The sequence below is a fragment of the Vombatus ursinus genome, unplaced genomic scaffold (assembly GCF_900497805.2).
Source record: "Vombatus ursinus unplaced genomic scaffold, bare-nosed wombat genome assembly UNPS02014852.1, whole genome shotgun sequence".
Lineage (NCBI taxonomy): Eukaryota > Metazoa > Chordata > Mammalia > Diprotodontia > Vombatidae > Vombatus > Vombatus ursinus.
Window position 1 is genome coordinate 9,002,734 of NW_020954630.1, and position 22,035 is coordinate 9,024,768.

The window sequence follows — 22,035 nt, forward strand, 5'->3', positions numbered from 1 at the left end:
TCCCCCCCCATTGCATTCTTTTCCACTATGAGAAGTTTTTTGTGGAAAAACTTTTTCTGACTCCAACCTCTGATTGAGTGATATGCAGAAGCAACATCCATATATCCCACACTAAGTGCTTTACACTTATGATCTCATTTAATCCTGACAACAACCCTGGGAGGTTGGCGTTACCATTATCCTCATTTTACAGATGAGTAAACTGAGGCAAACAGAATTTAAGTAACCTGCCCAGAGTCACATAGCTGACAATTGTCCCTGGGTGACATTTGAATTCAAGTTTGACTCCTAGCTCGAGCTCCTTCCACTGCTATCTACAGAGAAAGAACAACTGAACCGATGGGAATTTATGAGTGCACCAAGTGAGGGAATGCGGAGGGAAAAAAGGGAAGGGCCTAACAGTGAGTCTGGAAGACCTAGAGCTAGGTAGGGGGCAGGATGTCGATGAGGAGCAGTTAGAAGAGAACAAAAAGGTCATCTACAATGGCAAATGTTGCTTAGAAGTCAAGGATGAAGATTGATTAAAGGCCACCGGATTTGTCAATTTGGAGTGGTGGGGGCGGAGGGGGAGGAGGGAGAGACAGAGAGACTGGGCAGATTTTGGGGAAGAGTTCTTTTCTTTTCCCTGGATTGTAAACTCCACGAGGGCAGCAGTGACAGTCTATGCCCCTTCGCCTATCCGTAACCCTCCCACAAATGAGATGGTGCAGAATGTTCATTCATTCAGCGCCCGGCACAGTACACCATAAGCGGCTAATAAATGGTTCAGTCTGAGCGATTTTCCCCGCAGGTCTGACCCCAGGCCCTCCTGGACACCCCGAGGTGTCTCTACAGCACTCCCCTCCCCTCCCCCATCGGCCCCAACGGTCGCTGGGGGGGAGGGGCAGCGGTGGAGGGAGGGGAGCCCCTACGGTCACAGCCCTTCGACGTCCCTAAAGGGCGCCTGGGTGTATGTGTGTGTGCATTTCAAGAGCAGATGACTGGGCCGGGGTGGGCCCGTAGCGGAGAGCCCCGGGTGGCCCCAAGGCGGGAGCGGCGGAATTTCCCCACCGTAACTACCTTGGCGGCCGGCAGATGGCGCCAACGGCCACGTCCGCCAAGACGAGCGGAGAATCTTCGGGAAGGTGGCGTGGGGGGGGCGGGGCGTAGGAGACGCAGATCTCGGGCAGACGCGGCAGCTGTCACCACCGCCGCGGCCGCCGCCTCCAGCCCAGCGGCTTTAATGGTGGAAGGGAAGTGGAGCGTCGCCGCATTGCTCCGACGTCTGACGCACTTCCTGTTTGTTGTTGGAGAAACGGAGAGAAAGGAGAGCGCGAGGAGTCGTCGCCGCCGCCGCCGCCACCACCACCACCACCAGCAGCGCCGGAGCCGAGAGGAGACCGCGGGCCTCGCCGCCCAGCCCCTTCTCCTCTTCGCCGCCAGCTGCCAGCCCCCCTCGGGTAAGGGAGGCCCCAACCGGGTCCCGGGACGCAGGGAGGAGGGGGCCGGGCCGGGCTGAGCCGCGGCGGGGGCCGGGTGGACGGGCGGCAGGCGGATTTGTTTCCGGCGCCTTAGCAACGGCGGTGTTGATGACCCGTCCGGCGCGCTGGCGCGCCGGCTCCCCGGGCCTCGCGGCCTGCGTGCGAGGCGGGGCGGGCACCTGGGTCTCCGCTTCCAGCCCGGGCCGCCGCCTCGGGTGTCCTTGCCCGCCGCCGGGCATCCGGCTTCTGCGGCCCAGGCCGTTGGGGGAGGGGGCGGAGGACGCGCCCGGGCGCTCGGGGCCTCGCCCCCGCACGGGTCTCGGCAGCCTCCGCCGCGGTGTCTGTTTGGAGGCCTCTCAGCCCGTCCCCCGCCGTCCTGGGGTCCGAAAGCCCGAACCCCGGGCGGGGCGGGGAAGGCGTTGAAAGCCTCCGGATGGTCATGGGGACTTAGGGGAGCCGCGGGCCGGGGGCTGCCGCTCGTCGGTCTGCGGGAGAAGGCGGATTGATTTTCCTAGTGTCACCGGCTAGCGCAGTGCCTCTATTTTCTTGTCATGACCAAAATTAGGCCCCTTCTCCCCCAAAGAGCTGTTGTTTAGATCAGAATGTGAACGCCTAACCGAACGGGAACCACGTTTGTGTACACTTCGGGGATCCTCCTCGTTCAGTCCGCGTTTATTAATGGCCTACTGTGTGCCGAGCGCCGGGCTTACCGAGAAAGGCAAAGAGAAACGGGTGTAGACGAGATGGAAACAGGGTTTCCAGAAAGGTAGAGGTGTTTTGTGGGCTGGTCAGATGGTTTTAACTTGGAGTTGCCAGGCTCTGCGAATCCTGAATTTGAATATTCTGTGTGGAAGGCCATGCGGAGGGGGTGGTTCGTGTCATCCCCCAGATGGGACCGAAGTCTCCTGCAAGTTTGGGGGAGGTGCAGTAGGGAGGCAGATGGGAGAGCTTGTTTTTAGTTACCCAGTTCTGCCCTTTTTTCAGACCTTTTTTTGGGTAAACTTTTTATTAGGATAAAGGTAAGAGTTGGAGGAATTTTTTTTTTTAAGCATAAACTATGAGGATAAAGCTAAGAGAATTGGAGGAAATACCAGCTACTAGAATTTAGCTCATTTTATCCTCGACACAACCTCGGGAGATAGGTGCTGTTCTATCTATTTTTACACATGAAGAAATTCAGGCAGATAGGTTAAGTGACTTGCCCAAATTAACACCACTAGTAAGTGACTGAGGCAGAATTAGAAGTCACTAATGAACCCTGACTTAAGATCCAGCACATTATAAAACTTCAAAGTAAACATCCCCTTATTAGTATAAAGGTAACTTGTAGTTCAGTTCTACGTTAAAAAAGTCAACCGGTTTGTCAGTGCAGCTAGGTTATGAAATTCCTGGTAAAAAGGATGTTAATCAATTTCTATGAAAGTTTAAAGAAGAGGAAAAAATCTAAACCACTATCAAATTTGTTCACTCCAATATACTTATTTCTCTTATGAAAGTACAGTTTTTAGTTGCTTAGCTTTTATGTAATTAACAGGTCAAATGAACGATTCTCCAAAAGGATTTGACATTGGATAGATAACAGCAAACAAAATTTGGGAAATGAGTAATATATACTATATATCTATTAATTCTGATATTGCTTCATATACTTGTCCAGTTGTGGAATCCTGGGCAGCTATCTCATTTAATCTATGTTTGCTTTAAGTTGCTTCACCTGTAAAATGGGGATAATTTCACTTAACCCCCCAGAGTTGTTAGGAACAGATGAGATATTTGTAAAGCACTTAGTACAGGGTCAGGCACATAGTAGGCACTTAATAAATTCCTCTTTCCCTCCAATGCAGAGTTTCTTTCTGGGATATAAGAGATACTTTTGGATGTGTTAGCATCTCTGGAAGGTAATATGCTATATTTGTTTAGTTTGGAAAATGCAAATGGATGTTCGTTCACACTACACGTTTCTTAGTATACAATATGTTCTGTTAAGTGTTTTATTGTAGAATTTGAAGTTAGGAGAGAAAAGGCATCTTGTTTCCCTAACTGTAAGTGTAGGTACTTCAGATAGAATTTTGCTTACATCAGAGAAAAAAAGTAGTGTGTGAGGGTGTTGTGATTGAACAAAGAAAGGTGACTTGTAAGGACTGAAGTGTTTAATTGAGATTCTGACTTGGCCCACCCACACCTCTTCCAAACGTTTTATCCTCATAGTTTTATATCTCAAAGTAGTGGGGCTTGCAGGCTGTTTTTTGCTTTGGAGGTCAGAATGATCCAAAGAGAAAGATAGATGTCAGTCCAGTACTGAGATGATTAAAACCTGGACAAGTGACACATTCATGTATCAAAGATGTTTGATTGGGTTTAGGAAATTCAGTCAAGGAGGAAACTCTACCAGTGCTTATCATCACTGTCTGATGATAGGTTGATAGTAGAAGTTGCTACTTCAGTAATTTAAGTTTTAAAAGAGTGGCTTGGGACAGGAGGCTAAATAATTTGCCTAGAGTCACCTAGCCAAAGTATGCCAGTTAGATTTTAAATCCAGATCTTCCTGATTACTAAACTAATTTTCTGTGCACTTCTTGACACTGATTCTCATAATATCCCCCCCTCCCCTCAAATGATTTTGGAAAAGTTGGCTCTAGGGAAAATTACATATATATCCCTTTTTAAGCAAAACAGGAGACAATGTAGTGTAGAATGCATTAGACTTATAGTTGATTTCTATCTAGTCCTGTTTAGCCACTAGCTAGCTTTGTGACCTTGATAAATAACAATATGTGCTTCTGTTTCTTTATCTGTAATATGAAAGAATGGAGGTCTCAGCTTTAAACTAGGTCTTGGCTCTAAAACTCTTACTAGAACTTTTTACTGAATGTGTTTTATGAAACATCAAACATCTTATTCTTTTTAAAAATGCCTCAAAAGAATCTCAGTTTCATAGGTTTTAGATATACTTTACACATACACTGGTTGCAGTCTTTCCATTGCTTTAGTGGACAGTTTAATATAGGGATTATTAATCTCTTTTGTGTCATGGACCTTTCTGGCTCTCTGAAATTAAGGAGCTCTTACCACAGTGTTTTTGAATGCATAAATTATGTGACATAACAGTTACAAACAAACAGTTGCAAAACAAAAAGCAAAAACCATCAAACAAAAAAACCAAACCAAAACAAAGTAGTTTGATACTTTGATACCCAACCAAGTTAACAATTTCTGATTTAAACAATTGATGTACCTGCAAAAAAAATCATCTTCTGTGAATTCTTTGTGCCTATCTAAACTAGTCTTGGGTAGCAGTTCTTCACCAAGTCTGGACCAGAAATCTTTCCAGGAAGGACAGAAATTTTTCTCTCTGGTGTAGCCCTGGAGAAGTCACATTTAGGCAGCAACATTTACCATGGGATTCCTTCAAATATAAGTTTGTAGAGGTTTAAAATTTATGAAAAATAAATTTAAGCAACTTTTAAGAATATTTCTTTAATTTAGTGTACTCTTGAATCTGCAATCCAAGTAACATTATACTAATTTTCATCATAAAATTGGATATATGTTCTAATGGAAATATTTTGGTCTCAGTACATATTTACCTGAAATAAAAGATTATTTCCTCCCTCCTAAATTCTGGGGTTCTTTTAAATTCAAATAGACACCACCTAGCGGAGAAACATGACAAGGATTTGGTCAGTTTTCCAAATGTGAGATCAGATAATTTATAGCTAATGGATGTGAAAAATATACAGTACCTTAAGGCTGGGAGTGTTACTAAAGATAATTTTTTGAGTTTGAAGAAATTGAAGGTAGTGAAGAAAGAAAAATAAGTAGATACAGAGAGTGATAAAAACTCGAAGTATAAAATGAAGTAAGAAATGTGAGGTATAAAAACTGAAAGACATCTGAAATTGAAAACTAGACTTCTGATAAATCCTTAGGGACTTTTTGTTATGTCCTTGTAAATTGAATACAACTATTAGGTACACTTTCCCTGTAACTTTTTTGTTTTTTGTGTTTTATTTTACCTTTTGGTGAGGCAGTCGGGGTTAAGTGACTTGCCCAGGGTCACACAGCTAGTGTCAAGTGTCTGAGCCTGGTTTTGAACTCAGGTCTCCTGACCCCAAGGCCAGAGCTCTATCTACTGCACCACCCAGTTGCCCCCTATAACTTTTTTGTAAGGGGGGAGGACATTTTCCTTTCAGGGTTAACATGATGATTCTAGGAAAAAAAGGTGGTTTTTTTTTTTTTTTTTGGTAATGAAGCAATACTACTATGCTCATAAGTCATAAATGCTGCTCTGAGAACTACTATACTGGCAGCCACAAGATGTTATTATGGGGTTCCTTTTGAAATTATCTAACTTTATCGAGAGCTGTAACAAGCTTTTAGAACTTCTTTGTAAAAGGGTTTTTGCTTGATCTGCTAATCTTTTATTTAGCAACACTGGCTAGGGCAAAGTATTTGTTTGACTCTCTGGAGCCTCCTGTAAAGGTATCATTATCATGTTTTATAATTTCCTTAAGTGTTTATAGTGTTGTGTTGTTTCTTTTTTAAACTGGTATATGAGCATTATAAAGGGTAGAACTTTGAAATGGTAGAAGATTCAACGACAATTTGAATTTGAAAGTGATTAATTGTTTTATCTTTTCTGGGATATAAGGCTAGAACTATAAGGTTGAGTAATCTTAGTTTGGAAGAACTCCCAGTTTGCTTTTTTTTATTTTTTAATGCCCAGCTAATATGCTCAACATTACTATCTGGCCATCTCATTTATTCTTTTACTTGTTGACTTATTATCAACATAATTATTTGAAAAGTTTAATGTAGAAATTAAGGCTGTGAGGCTTTTTTTATTACATAGAAGCTTCCATTTATTAAATATCCTTTTTTTTTTCTTGGGGTGAGGCAATTGGGGTTAAGTGACTTGCCCAGAGTCACACAGCTATGAAGTATCAAGTGTCTGAGGCTTGATTTGAATGCAGGTCCTCCTGACTCCAAGGCCGGTGCTCTATTTACTGCACCACCTAGCTGCCCCCTCAGTATACATTTTTGAGGTTCAAGTTCTAGCCCTGTGGTTTAATGACCTTGGTCAACTCATTTGATTCTTCTGGATTTCAGCCTCCTCTGTAAAAGGAGAGGATTGAGATTTTGACTTGGCCCACCCCCACTTCCTCCAAATGTTTATTATCATAGTTTTACATCTCAAAGTAGTGGGCTTGCAAGCTGTTTTTTACTTTGGAGGTCAGAATGATCAAAGGGAAAGATGGATGCCAGTCTAGTACTGAGATGATTAAAACCTGGAAAAGTGACACATTCACATATCAAAGATGTTCCGTTTGGTTTAGGAAATTCAGTCAAGGAGGAAACTCTACCAAACACTGTACAATTCTGTGACTCTTACATGTTGTAGGAGTTTTTTTTAAACTATAAGACAGGAAGTTAGGGTTTTCTTTTTTAAACTTTTTACTTTCAAGTTTATTTGTATTGGGAATTTCTGACGAGGAAACTCCTTTTACCAAACACCAGTAACACTAGCCTTCTTGCTATTTCTGGAACAAAACACTCCCATCTCCCAACACTGGGAATTTTCACTGACCCTCATGCTTGTAATGCTTTTTCCTCCTCAATTGTCTCCTGACTTCTCTGGCTTTCTTTAAGTTACATTTAAAATACCACCTTCTGCAGAAAGCTCCTACTGATGCCTCTTAATTCTAGTACCTTCTCTCTGTTGATTATTTTCAATTTATTTTGTATATAACTTTGGATATAGTTGTGTGGTGTCTAGACTGTGAGCTCCTTGAGAGTAGGAATGTCTTTTGCCTTTCTTTATATCCTCACTGCTTAGCACAGTGTCTGGCACATAAGAAATATTTAGAGTGAGTTTATAGTTTAAGCAACTTGTGCAGGGGTACTCTTCTGCAGTATATCAAAGGCCTGACTCTGAGGCAGTAGTACTCTGTCCCTCACTCAGCTATTTATTGAGTTCCTTATGTGTACTAGGCATTGTAGTAGAGGTAGAGTTTAAAAAAAACAAACCAAAAAACACTTGACACTTACTAGCTGTGTGACCATGGGCAAGTCACTTGACTGCAATTGCCTCAACCAAAAAGCAAAAAAAAAAAAAAAAAAGAGAGAGAGAAGACTTTAGTTCATGACCTTAACGAACTTTAAAATTCCTTAACGAACTTTAAAATTCATTTGAGTAGGTAAGTCCCTTTCATGTGTTTTAAGAGCACTAGCAAGCAAGCTTAGTAAGTGCAAAATAACATGACTTATGATAAGTTTGGCTTTAGAACATTTTCCTACTTAATCGAATATGGATTTGTCTGACCTGAATTCAGAATGCTTGAAACCAGACTATAAAATCATACTGTCAAAATTTGACTTGGAGAAAGCTGGAAACTTGTCTGTTGTCTCCATCCTACTCTTCTTAGACTTTTTGCCAGCTTCCTGCTCTCTGAAAAGTAATAGTCTTAGACTAATCCATTTCTCCTGGGTAAAACAAAACACTTGATGCCTTTTCTGAATTTCTGAAGAAATTATGGTTTATATTACCTTCTGGACCTTTGGGCTCTACTCTTGAATAATGGTGTACTTGAGATAAACGTGAATCTGTTTTCTTGAATTCATTTCAGTACTACAATCATCTATGATGCTTTGACTTGGATAGGCTTCTAGAGTTTCATCTTTGTTTAGTAAACGTCTCAATTATTTGAAAACAAGTAAATTCATAATGATTATGTCAGACGGTAAAAGAAGGATAAATATGTATCATCATGGAATACTTCTTGGAGATATTGAACTTAGAGGATTGGAAAAGAGTTGAAAAGGGCATCTCATTTGGAAATGACATACAAAGAAGGAATCAGTCCTTGCTGGGTTAGCAAGCAAATTAGTTTGGATAGATTGAGCGACTGTGTGTGTGTGTGTGTGTGTGTAATTTCCATGTAGAAATGTGTGTTAGTTCTTAACTGAGGCCCCTCAGGGAGCTTGCATTTTAATAGGGGAAAACGATACAAAACTGAAGGGGCAAACCCAGAGTCTATAATAGCTCTCTGGGGCAAAGCTGTCATGCTAGTAATGAGCTGGGGAAATCCAGAGAGTAAGTTGAGTAGGATGCTTTAATTGTGTATACTTGACTCATGGGACAAACCTTCAAGCTTCCTAGTGCTGAATTTATTAACTCGGATTTTAAATGTAGTTCACATAAGCTTGTTTATCAGGTTTTCATATGTGCAGCAATTTGTAGAGGAGGGCACACCAAAAATGCAAGGAAAAACAGCTGAGGGAGTAAGAAAAACTCAAAATGCTGATAAGAACTTAAAAGGCACAAGTTTTTTGCCAGTTAGTTTGGGAACAAACTTGGATACCTCACACTGGACCAGAACAATAGATAATGATCCTGAGTTGTGGAAAAAAGGCAAATTGTTTAGTATGCTCACTTGAACACAGAGAAAAATAGCATGGTCTAGTGTGAGGAGCATTAAGTTTGGAAGTAATTTGTGTTGAAATCCTGTCTCTGCCACTTACTGGTTGTGTGACCATGGGAAAATATTTGTTCTTTTTGACTTTGTATCTGTCAAATTGGGATAATATATGCTATCTGCCATACATGGGCTGCAAGTTATAGCAAGAGGACAGGTTATAGCAAGGACCACTAGAGGGCTGTCCTTGGATTGTGGAAGGACCTGGGTTTGAGTTGTGCTTCTATGAACGTGGCAAATCACTTGAACTCTCAGTGACCCAGGTAACTTTCTAAGACAACAAATTACAATTTGTTAATCTTTATTAATTGAGGGGAGCTTTTATACTGGGAATTTTCCACACCGATAAAATCTCAGGGTTGAACTACTGGGTAGTTGTGAGGAAGATGATTTATAAATTTTAAAGTTTTATATAAATGAGCTATGAATGTATTTTAGAAAAAAAATGTAAAATGGTTAAAATATTGCCGCTTCTAGGAGTGAATTCTCAGGTCCTTGGAAAATAGCTTTTAAGAAAAACTCATTTAAGGTTTTGGACAGCTGATGTTGTAAGACATTGTCAGTCAAGAACTTTGAAGTAAAAGCTTTCAAAGAATGTTTGAGGAAAGCAAGGTACTGAGGGGAAATACAGATATATAAGTAGATCATGGTGAAAGTTCAAGGGGAACATTTAAGGTGCATTGAAAGAAAGCGATTTGTGCTTTTTTCATTCTAATTCTGAATATCAATTCCCCTCACCCTCCAAAAAAACCTGCCAGCTAATTATTTATTGTCATTGCTTCTCATTTGTAAGTTAAGTACGTTAAGTATGTTAAGCCTTGTGACATTCTGTCTCTCTAGCTAGATGCTGGTACCTCTGACCTTAATTTAGAGGAGAGGATTAATTTTCACTTGGGTTTGGACAAAGAGGTGATGATTATTTTGTCAGAGTAGGCTAGGTATCCAAGATAGTGAATTGTTTTCCAGTGAAAGAAAGGGAAATGAATCATTAAAACATTTTTTCATGAAGAATTGGGAACCTCATAGATAGCAAAAAGTCAACCTGAAAATTAGTTTATTTCCTTTCTACAAAATACCTAGACTGTGGGCAAGTCACTTAACCTTCTTACCTTCATTTTCTGAATCTTTAATCTAGGAATGATATATTTGTGATGAAAGCAATGTGTAAACTGTTACATGTCATATAAATGTGGTTTGTTATTGAGCAGTTCAGTCAGCAAGTATTAAATGCTTACTTCATGCCAGGCATTGTATTATACAAAGACCAAAGGGAAGTAGTCACTGTCCACAAGGAGCTTACATTCTTTTTTTATTATTAATTTATTTTGATTTATCCACAAGCACTTCCATAAACTTTTGAGTTTTAAATTTTTCTCTCCTTCCCTCCCTCCCTCCCCATTTCCTTCCCCAAGATGGCTGGAAATCTAACATAGGCTATACATATACATTCCTATTAAACATATTTTCACATTAGTGATATTGTAAGTAAGAATTAGAACCAATAGGAAGAACCACCAGAAAGAGGAAACAAAACACAGCAGAAGAAAAAAATAGCTAATAGTATACTTCAATCTGCATTCAAACTCCATAGTTCTTTCTTTGGATGTAGATAGCATTTTCCATCATGAGGCCTTTGGAATTAGATCCTTGTATTGCTGAGAAGGGTTAAGTCTATCAATATTAGTACCTAACTGATTATGCTATTCCCTTCTTCAGCCAAATCTGATGAGAGTAAGGGTCAAACAATGCTCATCTCCCTGCCTTCTTTCCCTCTGCGGTAATAGGTTTTTGTGCCTTTTCCTGTAATGTAATTTACCCTTGTCTGCTTCCTCCTTTTCTTTTCTCTCAGTTCATTTTCTTAGATTAGATTAATCCACTTACTTGGATTCATTTAACCAACTTAATTAGGTTTTTTTTTTTTATCATTACATCAAAGTCAACTTATTCCCACCCCCTTTAGGTATACCCCTTGAACATGGTGTAATAACAATACAGCTCTCAAGGGTTACAAGTGTCATCTTTTCTTGTAGGCTATGTAAAGTTTGCTCTTATTAATAACATTTCTTTCTGTCCTGTTTACTTTTTTATGTCTCTTTTGAGTCTTGTATTTGAAGATAAAATTTTCTGTTGAGCTCTGGTCTTTTTATCAGGAAAGTTTGGAAGTCACCTATTTTGTTGAATATCCATCTCCTCCCCTGAAAGATCATGCTTATTTTTGCTGGGTAGTGGAGCTTACATTCTAATAGGGGAGGCATATGTATAGATGAAGGCATCAAATATAAGAAGGGGTTAAACTAGGAGTGGAGAGGTAGAATAGGAAAGAAGTCTTGAAGGTGGAGCCTGGCTGGAGTTTAGAAGAATATCAGGGATTCCAAAAGGCTGGAGAGAGAGCCTTCCAGGCATTGGGAAAAGCCAGCATAAAAAGGTGGAGATAAGGGAGGTATGGAGGATTGTGTGAGGAGCTGACCGGTCTGACTGGATCATGGAGTGTGTTTAGATAGGAGTAATGTACCAAGAAGTTTGGGCAAGTAGGAAAGGGCTAGAACTGGGTTATGAACTTTAAATGCCACCTATTAATAGATCTGTAGGAACTTAAAACTGAAAAGCTCATACTGAAGGCTTTCATTAGAAATCATATTTTGTCTTGTTTAATATATTTTGATTTTAGGTCAGGGGAGAATTGATTTACTGTTTGTAGCAAATAAAAAGAGGATTGAAGAGAGGAGAAAGGAATTATATGACACCATACTTGAAGTTGGGAAAGTTAGGGTCAAGTGAAGATGAATACTTACTGGTTGAGTATAGACAGGAAGAAGCATTGATAGGGATGATCCAGTTTACTTCTTAAAAATGGGAAATCAGAACTTTGAAGTGATGCTTCAAAAGTTATTAAACTTTTCTTTTTCCCCTTAAATGTTGTAACTGTATTTTTTTGCTTACGTGTTGTTTGCCTACCAGTTTTTAAAAATTTTTATACATCAAGCGAAAACTGTATGTTTGACAATATTAGAATTCTACAGACTTGAAGAGTACTTTACCTTTTAAATTGTGTCAATTTGTGTCATTATTTTTGGTTTAAAAATATTGTTTGCCATTTTTGCTATCTTCAAGATGTTTAGTTCCCATAGGTAACGTGCTAGTGGGTGCTAGAACTGAATAGCATTACCTTTTTGGGGGATGGAATTCAGGTGTGATTTCAGTTACTAAAAAGTCTTCTAAAATCACTGGCAGGGGGCCCCTAACTTTTTTTTGAAGAGAAGCTATTTTAATCTCAAACCTTTAGGATACAAATTTGTGAGACTCATTAGGGGAGCTCCTGTGTATATGAGTCTGGTCTTAAATGGAGAAAGTAATAATACTCCTGCTTTCTTCCTGTTTCTCTTTACTGAGAAATTCTGATTTGTGATTTGGGGTATCAGCCCATTTAGATTTCTCTTGGGTGAGTCTTTTGATCCACCTACCTTATTAGCTCAAGACCCCTTGGTCCAGAGTGACTCGAGAGTATTGAGGATGTAAGTGTTGTCCTTCTGAGGCTAAGTGTCTGAGGATGGATTTGAACTCAGGTCTTCCTGACTCCAGGGCCAGTGTTCTATTCTATGCCCCACCTAGCTGCCCCAGGGTAGGTATTGTTTAATCATATCTCAGTTAATTAGCTTTAGAGTTCAGTTGCTTGATTGTGTGACAAGGTCTATAAATATTGAACCCTGTATCTTCCTTCTTAAAGAATTTCACAGTACTGAAAGTAATACATTGAATTTATTGAAAGCTGTGATTCATTTCATTTGGTTGATTTTCATCCCACACTACATTAGTGCATTGGCCAGCAAATGTCTGTATAATTCTTGTCTTCATTAGTCTGTAGTATGGTTAATTTTGCAGCAAATGGCTGGGTCTCTTTGACCAGTTGTCTTTTTACAAAGATTTCTTTTCTCTGTTGCAAGTATAGGAAGTCTTTGCTTCCGCAAAGTTTATAAGTTAAAATCTGTAATAATATTTAGATGAGTCTCACAGATGTCCATTACTAGAAATATACACATGTGAGAGTACTTTCTCTTGAAAAGCTTTAACAAAAAGTAGTCAATAGCAAGCATTTATTAACCATTTACTTTGTGCCCTTCACTGTGTTGTAGAGGGAAGAGAAGGGAATTAGAAATAGAAACGAAAAGAAAAAGACAGTTCCTGTTCTTAAGGAGGTTATTTTTTTTTCCTGTTATATATTGATGATCTTTTTAAAAAAATTTATTTTTGACTTAAACACTAAAATTTAAATACACAATAAGAAAATAAAAAGAAACATTATGAATTTAAATATTGAAACAAATATAAAATGAAAGAAAAAGCATTGCCATGTGTACAGCTGGATGTAAGAGAAGATTCAACGTATACAGTAATAAATTTCCATTTCAAGGAGCTTATATAATAAATACTGTACATTGTGTTGAGAGCTGTGTATCTTTTTTTTTTTTGCTTCCTTGTAAGTTTTCTTTTGCTCTCTGCTGTGTGCTTTTTACTATGTTCTTCTTTCCTTCCTTCCTCGTCTCCCCACCCCCTACAGTTAAGTTCGGATATATGTTTGTATGTATCCATATACATATTTGTGCATACACATGCACACAAAGCTGTATATACACATACATATACCCATACATATACATACGCTTACTTATATATACACATACGTAGATATCTATAATCATACATATATAGACATATATATTCATATGTATCTATGTAAGACCTTACTATACATATTCATCCAAGAGGTTATATTCTTATGAGGAAGACAACCCCTAAAAGGAAGCTAAAAAGTTGGAGGGAAAGCATCTTTCAGGGGAGATGGTGGAGAAAGAAGTCCAGAGTCAGGAGTGGAGGAATTCAAACACGAAAAATAAAATAATCATGTCTTGATACACATTAGAACAGAAGAAGATTGTACATGAACTGAAGATCTGTTATATGTACAGCTTGGTTTTCTGTTTAGATATGTAGTAAATTTAACCTATAGCTTTCAAACTACCCTGATTATCTTTGCTCTTTCAAGCCTTTTTTGTTTTCTTCTTCTTCTGTGCTTTTAGAAACAATGTCTCATTGACCTGCTTCTTTAGGATTTGTTTTTTGCAATCTAATTTCTATTACTCTCAGCTTCCCCTTTTCCTTCCCCCATCATTCCACCCATCTCCATTGAAGAAAAATAAAAGAAAGGACTTGTAATAAGTATACTTAATTAAGTTGCTCTTGTATAAATTCTTTTGGTTCTGCATCAGTTTGCACAGGTCTTCCCATGTTTCTCAGAAACCATTTTGTTATTTATTACCTCATAGTCGTATTCCTTGTATTCATATAACATGATTTGTCTAGCCATTACCTAGTAGATGGGGACACTCATTTAGTTTTCAGTTCTTTACAACAACAAAGAGTTTCTATGAATATTTTTTGTGCAGGTGGGTCCTTTTCCTCTTTTCTTTGACCTCTTTTGTAGTATAGTCCTCCTAATGATATTACTAGATTAAAGGATATTTAGAGTTTAGTGATTTGGGGGGCATAGTCCTGAAAAAAACTCTTAAAAAAATTTTCAAAGAACTTTTTAGAGGAGCTTCACCGAAGGAGACTAATCTCACTTGAATCTTTGAATATTCTCCATGTGGTTTGTGGGTTCTTTTATCATGAAGTGGAAACTGCTGGAGTCAGAGGATGAGTTCAGATCACATATGTTCCATATACTGCATTTGTTACCTTGGGCAAATCACTTCTGCTCCCTGGCCCTTAATTTCCTGAACTTTAAAACTGGGAGGGAGTTGGGACAAGATGACCTCTGAAGTTGCTTCCCAATCTAAATTTTTGATCTAAACTCTAAGGCAAGTCCTTTTCATCTAGAAATCTGCAATCCTGTGATAACACAACTTCAGGCACTTGTTTATGGGTGAGGTTTCTAAGCAGGATGGGAAGGTACCCCTTTTACTCTGATTTTTATTGCTGATGGTACTAAACTTGCATCTTGATATCCATATAGAAAGATTTTTTTTTAAGATTCATTAATTTATTTTTAGTTTTCAACATTCACATCCACACGATTTTGCGTTCCAAATTTTCTCCCCATCTCGTCCCTCCCCCAACCCCAAGAATTCTGAATCCCCCTTCCCCTAATCCCCCTTCCCCTAATCTGCTCTCCCTTCTATTACCACCCCCCCCTTCTTATCCCCTTCCCTTTCTATTTTCCTGTAGGGCAGGATAGATTTCTATACGTCATTGTCTGTATATCTTATTTCCCAGTTGCATGTGGAAACAATTTTTTTAACATTTGTTTTTAAAACTTCGGGTACCAAATTTTTCTCCCTCCCTCCCCACCCCCCCTCATTGAGAAGGCAAGTAACTCGATACAGGTTATACTTGTGTAGTCATGCAAAACACTTCCATAGTAGTCATGCTGTGGAAAACTGTTTCCCTTCATCCTATCCCACCACCTGTTTATTCTGTTCTCTCTTTTGACCCTGTCATTCCTCAGCGGTATTTGCTTCTAATTACCCTCTCCCCCAATCTGCCCTCCCCTCTTATCATCTCTCGCCCCACCCTCTTATCCCCTTCCCCCCTATTTTCCTGTAGGGTAAGATAGATTTCCATACTCAATTGAGTGTGTATGTTGTTCCCTCCTTAAGCCAAATCCAATGAGAATAAGATTCACTCATTCCCTCTCACCTTCCCTCACTTCTCCTCCACTGTAAAAGTCTTTTCTTGTCTGTTTTATGTGAGCTAATTTACCCCATTCTACTTCTCCCTTTCTCCTCCCAGTATAATCCTTTCACCCCTTAATTTTATTCTCCAGATATCACCCCTTCATCTTCAACTCGCCCTGTGTCCTCTATCTGTCTATCTATATAATTTTTTCCCCTCCAACTACCCTAGTACTCACAAAGGTCTCGTGAGTTACAAATATCATCTTTCCCTGCAGGAATGTGAACAGTTCAACCTTAATAAGCCCCTTATTATTTCTCTTTCCTATTTACCTCTTCATGCTTCTCTTGAATTTGAAAGTTGACTTTTCTATTCAGCTCTTGTCTTTTCATCAAGAATGCTTGAAAGTCCTCTATTTCACTGAATTTCTATTTTTTCCCTTGAAGGATTATACTCAATTTTGCTGGGTAAGTGATTCTTGGTTGTAACCTATTTTCTTTGCCCTCCGGAATATTATATTCCATGTCCTGCGATCCCTTAATGTAGAAGCTGCTAAGTCTTGTGTTATCCTGATTGCGTTTCTACAATACTTGAATTGTTTCTTTTTGGCTGCTTGCAATAATTTCCCTTTGACCTGGCAACTCTGGAATTTGGCTACAATATTCCTAGGAGTTTTCCTTTGGGGGTCTCTTTCAGGAGGTGATTGGTGGATTCTTTCAATTTCTAATTTACCCTTTGGTTCTAGAATATCAGGGCAGTTTTCCTTGATAGTTTTTTGAAAGATGATGTCTAGGCTCTTTTTTTGATCATGGCTTTCAGATAGTCCAATAATTTTTAAACGATCTCTCCTGGATCTATTTTCCAGGTCAGTTGTTTTTCCTATGAGATATTTCACATTATCTTCTATTTTTTCATTCTTTTGGTTTTGTTTTACAGTGTCTTGTTTTCTCCTGAAGTCATTAGATCCATTTGCTCCATTCTAATTTTTAAGGAAGTATTGGTTGTAATCCTATTTTCTTTGCCCTCCGGAATATTCTCTTGCTTTGCCTGTGCTTGGATCTGGGTCACAGTTCTGAGTGGCAGTCCTGGGGCGAGGAGGAGTGCTGCCCTCGTAGAGCTTGTAGTGGCGGTGGGAAGGGAATCTTCCTCGCAGTTCCAAGGTAGAAAAGAGTGCTTGTGGTCACTCATAGACCAGAGCACAGACCAGGAAAGGAGTAAACACCTCACCCTTGATCGCACCAACTGGGAAGAACTGAAAATTTACAGGTCCCTAGAAGTATCTCTGAAAACAGCTGCACAAAACCACTGAAGCTTGGGACAGTACATCCTCCACACTGGAAGCAGACCCCTACCTTAACAAAGAGTTTAAAACTCAAGTAATTGGCTGGAAACATGAGCAAACTGCAAAAAGGTCAGACCATATAATCTTACTTTGGTAACAAAGAATATCAAAATATACAACCAGAAGAAAACAAAGTCAAAGCTCCTACATCCAAAGCCTCCAAGAAAAATATGAATCAGTCCCAGACCATGGAAGAGCTCAGAAAGGAGCTTGAGAAGCAAGTAAGAGAAGGACAGGAAAAATTAGGAAGAGAAATGAGAGTGATGCAAGAAAACCATGAAAAACAAGTCAACAGCTTGCTAAAGGAGACCCAAAAAATACTGAAGAAAATAACATCTTAAAAATTAGACTAATCTGAATGGCAAAAGATGTCCAAAAGAGAAGAAGAGAAGAATGCCTTCAAAAGCAGAACTGGCCAGATGGAAAAGGAAGTCCAAAAGATCACTGAAGAAAATACTTGTTCTGATATGTGGTGGGGAGAGACAATGGATACACAGCATATATACATGTCAGCATGTCAGCATATATACAGAGTAGATATGTAGAGTTCACAACAATAGTGACTGGGGGTTGGATCTGGGAAGACTTATGTGTAGAAGATGATGTATGAACTGAACTTTAAAGGAAAGAGGTTCTGAGAGGAGGAATGGAATTCATTCCAGGAATGGAGGGATGGGATGTTCAAAGGTATAGAGATGGGAGAAGGAATGCTGAGTGTTAGGAATATCATAAAGGAATATCATTTTGGCTCGACTCAAAAATTCATGAAGGGGGGGAGTAATGTGTAGAAGTAAACCCAGAAAGGTCATTTGGATCCAGGTTGGGAAGAAAATGAGTTCCAAGAAAATGAGTTTATATTTGATTTTAGAAGTAATAAGGAGATCCTGGAGTCTGTTTAGTAGGAGAATGACATGCTTACATCTGACTGTGCTTTGGGAATGTCATTTTGGTAAGCTTTGTGGAGTATGGATTCGGAAAGAGATTTGAGACCAGGACATTTATTAGATTATTGCAGTACAAACAAGAGGTAGGAAGGGCCTGAACTAGGTTGATTGCCCTATGAGTGGATTGAAGGGCATGTATTCAAGAGTTGTTATGGATGTAGAGTAAACAAGATAGAGCAATTGCAACAATATGGCTACGTGGGGTGAAGGTGGTGAGAAATCAAGGATGACTCTAGCTGGAAGGTTGGTTGGTACTCAGTAGCAATTGGTAAATTCCGTGTAGGAGTAGGGTTTTTGTGGGGAAAAGATAAGGGGTTGTGTTGTGGACAGTTAAAGCTATAAGAACTATTGAGGTCACCAAGTGAGAGTATTATTATGGGGAGAAGAGAACAGGATCCAGGAACAGAACCTTGGTGTATACCTACAATCAGGCAACTTGATATTGATGGGAGGATTTTGAGATACGTAGAAGAACTAAGAGGAGGTAGTGTCTTGAACACCCAAAGAAAAGAATGTATATAGGAGAAGGATGGTCAACTGTGTGAGATCCTGCAGAGGTCATGAATGCTACGTATTGAAAAAAGACTCAATTCATTTCAGTTAAGTAAACATTTATTCAACACTGTGTGCAAGGCTGTAATTGGGAAAAAATTCAGTGCTGGGGATACAGATTAAAAAAAAAAAAGACAGGTTTTGCCCTCGAGGAGCTTACTAACTGGGGATGACTGAACACAGAAAAAGGAAACTTGAAATGGGGGGCACCTGGAGGTGTCTGATGTGGGGACTTGTTCCATGGAATTGAAAGCAGGCAGAGCTGCAGATGGAAAGTGGAGTGAGCTGGAAGGGCAAGTTCAGCACTGCCAGGTGGAGTCTTTCCTTTAACAACTAAAGTCTAGAGTAAAAGAAGAATCTTTTATTAGGGGTCTTGTAAGAATCGGGTGCGCCCTCTGGTGGGAGAGGCAAACTTTTCGGGCAGAAGAGCCAGTTTTATACTGTTTGTGTGATGCTGCTCCTCCCATCAGAGCTAGGATTGGTCCAGCTCATCTGAGTTACACTCTTCCTGAACCACCCATCTCATGTTCCTCCTTCCTGTGGTAAGCCCTCCCAGTTCATGCGTCCCATGTTCAAAATGGTGGCTATCTCTGCCCCTGGAGTGTGTCAGTTAATGTTCAATAAGCTTATTAACAAGCACAGTGGAGAAAAGCCTCTGTCCCATCCTTGACCCCTATGAGTTGCAACGATTCAGCGTCTAGGGCTCTTTCTTAAGGAAACTGATTATTTTGCAGAATGTTTGAGGCACTTTCTGATTGGTTGAGAGACTATCCACAAGATCTTGGAAGTCCTCAGAATTCCTTTGTTCTGCTGCGGAAGCCTAACGTGTAATGCTTTCCCACAAGCATGTTCACAATTGAGTAAATACAAGATATACACAAAATAAAAACAGTGATTACTGGGAGTTTGGTAGGATTTAAAACTGTGGGAGTTGGGAAAGGCTTCTTACTTAAATAGATGTGCTGGAGGGGAGGGTGTAGAATTAAAGTTGCACCTTTAAGGGAGTGGGAGATGACTGTCTTAGTTACTGTGACAGACTTTTTCAAGGCATCAATGGTCTCATATCTTCAGGAATACCTTTTGGTGGCTGGGACTTGGGTGGGCATATGTACATAGAAAGCCTAGAGAAACTACATGATTGTGAATGTAGCAGATTAATTGCCAAATGGAGGAATTGGAATTATGTCGTAAAGGCACTGGGGAGCTTTAAAGTAGAGGTCATTACTTGTGCTTTAGGAATATTCATTTGGTATCTATGTAGATTATAGAACAGAGCAGTGAGATTGATTTTTTTTTTGTCCTTTTTTTTATTTTTCCCCTGGATTACACAGCTAGTGTTAAGTGAGCAGTGAGATTTATAATGTTTGAAGCTAGAGTTTAGGCTAGGGTGGTTTGGTTGAGTGAGAGAAAAGAATGGATTTTTAAAAATTTAATATTTTTTCCCAATTACACGTAAACACAATTTTAGCATTTTTTCAAATTTTGAATTCCAGATTCTCTCCTCCTCCCCCTCATTGAGAAGGCAAATAATTTGACATAGGTTATGCATGTATAGTCATAAAAACACATGTCCTTGTAAGTCATGCTGTGAGAGGAAAAACAGATTAAAAACCCCAAGAAAAAGAAAGTAAAGAAAGTATCTTCAATCTGCATTCAGGCTCTGCCAGTTCTTTCTGCAGATGGACAGCACCTTTCATCATATGTCTTTCAGAATTGTCTTGGATCATTATGAGAATAGCTAAGTTATTCTCAGTTGATCATCATACAATATTGCTGTTACTGTGTACAATGTTCTCCTGGTTCTGCTCCTTTCACTTTGCATGAGTTCATGTAAGTCTTTCCAGGTTCGAGAAGGGGGTGGATTGAAATAGAATTGACAGAAGATAGCATCTGATTGCAAAATGGGGTCATGAGAGCAGCTGGAAGCAGCGGTGAAAATGACTGCTGGGTTTTGAACCTGGGAAAGTAGAAGAATTCTGGTACCCTTGACAGGAATAGGGAAGTTAAAAGAGAAAAAAAAATGTTCTGTTTTAAACGTGCTGAGTTTGAGATTCCTATGAGATATACAAATGAAGATATCCAGAGATAGTTGAGCTCAGAGTCTGGAACTCAGAATAGAAGTAACGTCCTGGAAGGGCCATGAGTTATCTTTGTTAGCAATAGATAATATTCCAAGGCTGGAAAAGTAGGTTTGAAGATTACGGAGTACTTTAAACGACAGTGTAAGGAGTCTCAGTTTAGAGAATTTACTGGTATGGGCTTGTAGTGCTTAGTAGGCACTTCATAAATGTTTACCGATGGAGTAATATTTAGGCTTTTATTTAAAAAAAATTCTTGGGAAACCTCAATATGTATCTAAATTTTGAGACTTAAAGTACAAACTCTTCTGCTTGGCATTTTAAAAACTCTTTCTATATTAGTTTTCTTCAAACTTTTTGTTGTAGTCAAGCCCATTTCTATTTCTTAGAATTCTTAACATCCTTCAGAGTTGAGTTCAAGTGGCACCTTTTTCATTATTCACTAATCAACAACAATAAATTAAAAACAATACCTGGCAATTTCTTGTACCCAAGGTTTTAAAAATCTATTTGATTTTGATACCAGTAACTGCTCATAAAAGGTGTTTCTGAGTTTTGTGGTTACTTTGTGTTTACTTTTATGTCTTCCTATTAGGCAAGGGCTGTTTGATTTTGTTGTTTTTGTTTTGTCTCTTCACCACCTAGCACAGTGCTTAATGCTAGTTGAATGAGACCTTTCTTGCTGCCATTCCACCCATTCACCCCTTATTTTGTATGTACTTTTAACTCAGGTGATAGGTTCCTCAAAGTGTAATAAGCTTTTGATTTGTATCCCAGGTGCCTTTCACAGTGCCTGGCACATAGTATACACTTAAGTGCTTGCTTGAGCATAGAATTTAGAGCTGGAAGGGACTCTGATGTTACTCTGATGTTACAAGTGAGGGAACTGAGACAGGCTGAAGGTAAGAGACTGTTGGTGACTTTGATGAGAGCAGTTTTGGTTGATTGAGGTTGGAGGCTATATTTTAGAATTTTTAGAAGACAGTGAAGAGAGGAAGTGGAGGTACTGATTGTAGATAGCTTTCTCAAGGAGTTTAGTCCAGAAGGGGAGGAGAGTTTATAGGGATGGTAGGACCAAGTCAGAGTTTTGTAAGGATAGGGGAGATGTGGGTATGTTCATTAGCATCAGTAGATAGGGAAAATAGAAAATAGGATATTAGAGAGGGCAATCTCTCAGAGAAGACAGACGGATTGGATCAAGGATGTGTGTAGAGGGGTTTGCCTTAGCTAGGAGAAGGGACTCATCCTCCTTATTAAAGATAAGATTTGAGGAGGAGATCCTGGGAGAAAACTTGTGAGTGATTTGAGATGTGGAGGGAAGAAGGAGATATCCTGGCTAAGTGTCTGATTTTTTTCCAGTGAGTTTTACTCAGTTGAAAAGGGTGGTTGGGGGTGCTGTGGGGGGATTGAGGAAGGATGAAGTAGTTTGGAGTAAACTGGTAAATGGGAGAGAAAATTAAGGAGATGTGAAAAAATGCCTTGCTGTTTTGAAGGCCTTGTTGAGATTATGTAACA

The 22,035-nt window shown here is 39.6% G+C and overlaps 1 protein-coding gene across 5 annotated transcripts in view; it reads left to right on the forward strand.

Annotated features, from left to right (window-relative positions):
• The first annotated feature begins 1,320 nt into the window (after window positions 1-1,320).
• The window catches only part of DNAJB6 (DnaJ heat shock protein family (Hsp40) member B6), a 115,295-nt gene continuing 94,580 nt past the window's right edge, over window positions 1,321-22,035 (forward strand). For 3 of the 5 annotated variants that reach the window (XM_027841102.1, XM_027841100.1, XM_027841103.1), the window contains exon 1: window positions 1,321-1,439. The gene's annotated coding sequence lies outside the window, so the exon portion shown is untranslated. The remainder of the gene's footprint in view (window positions 1,440-22,035) is intronic. The other 2 variants (XM_027841104.1, XM_027841105.1) reach the window with 1 other exon arrangement.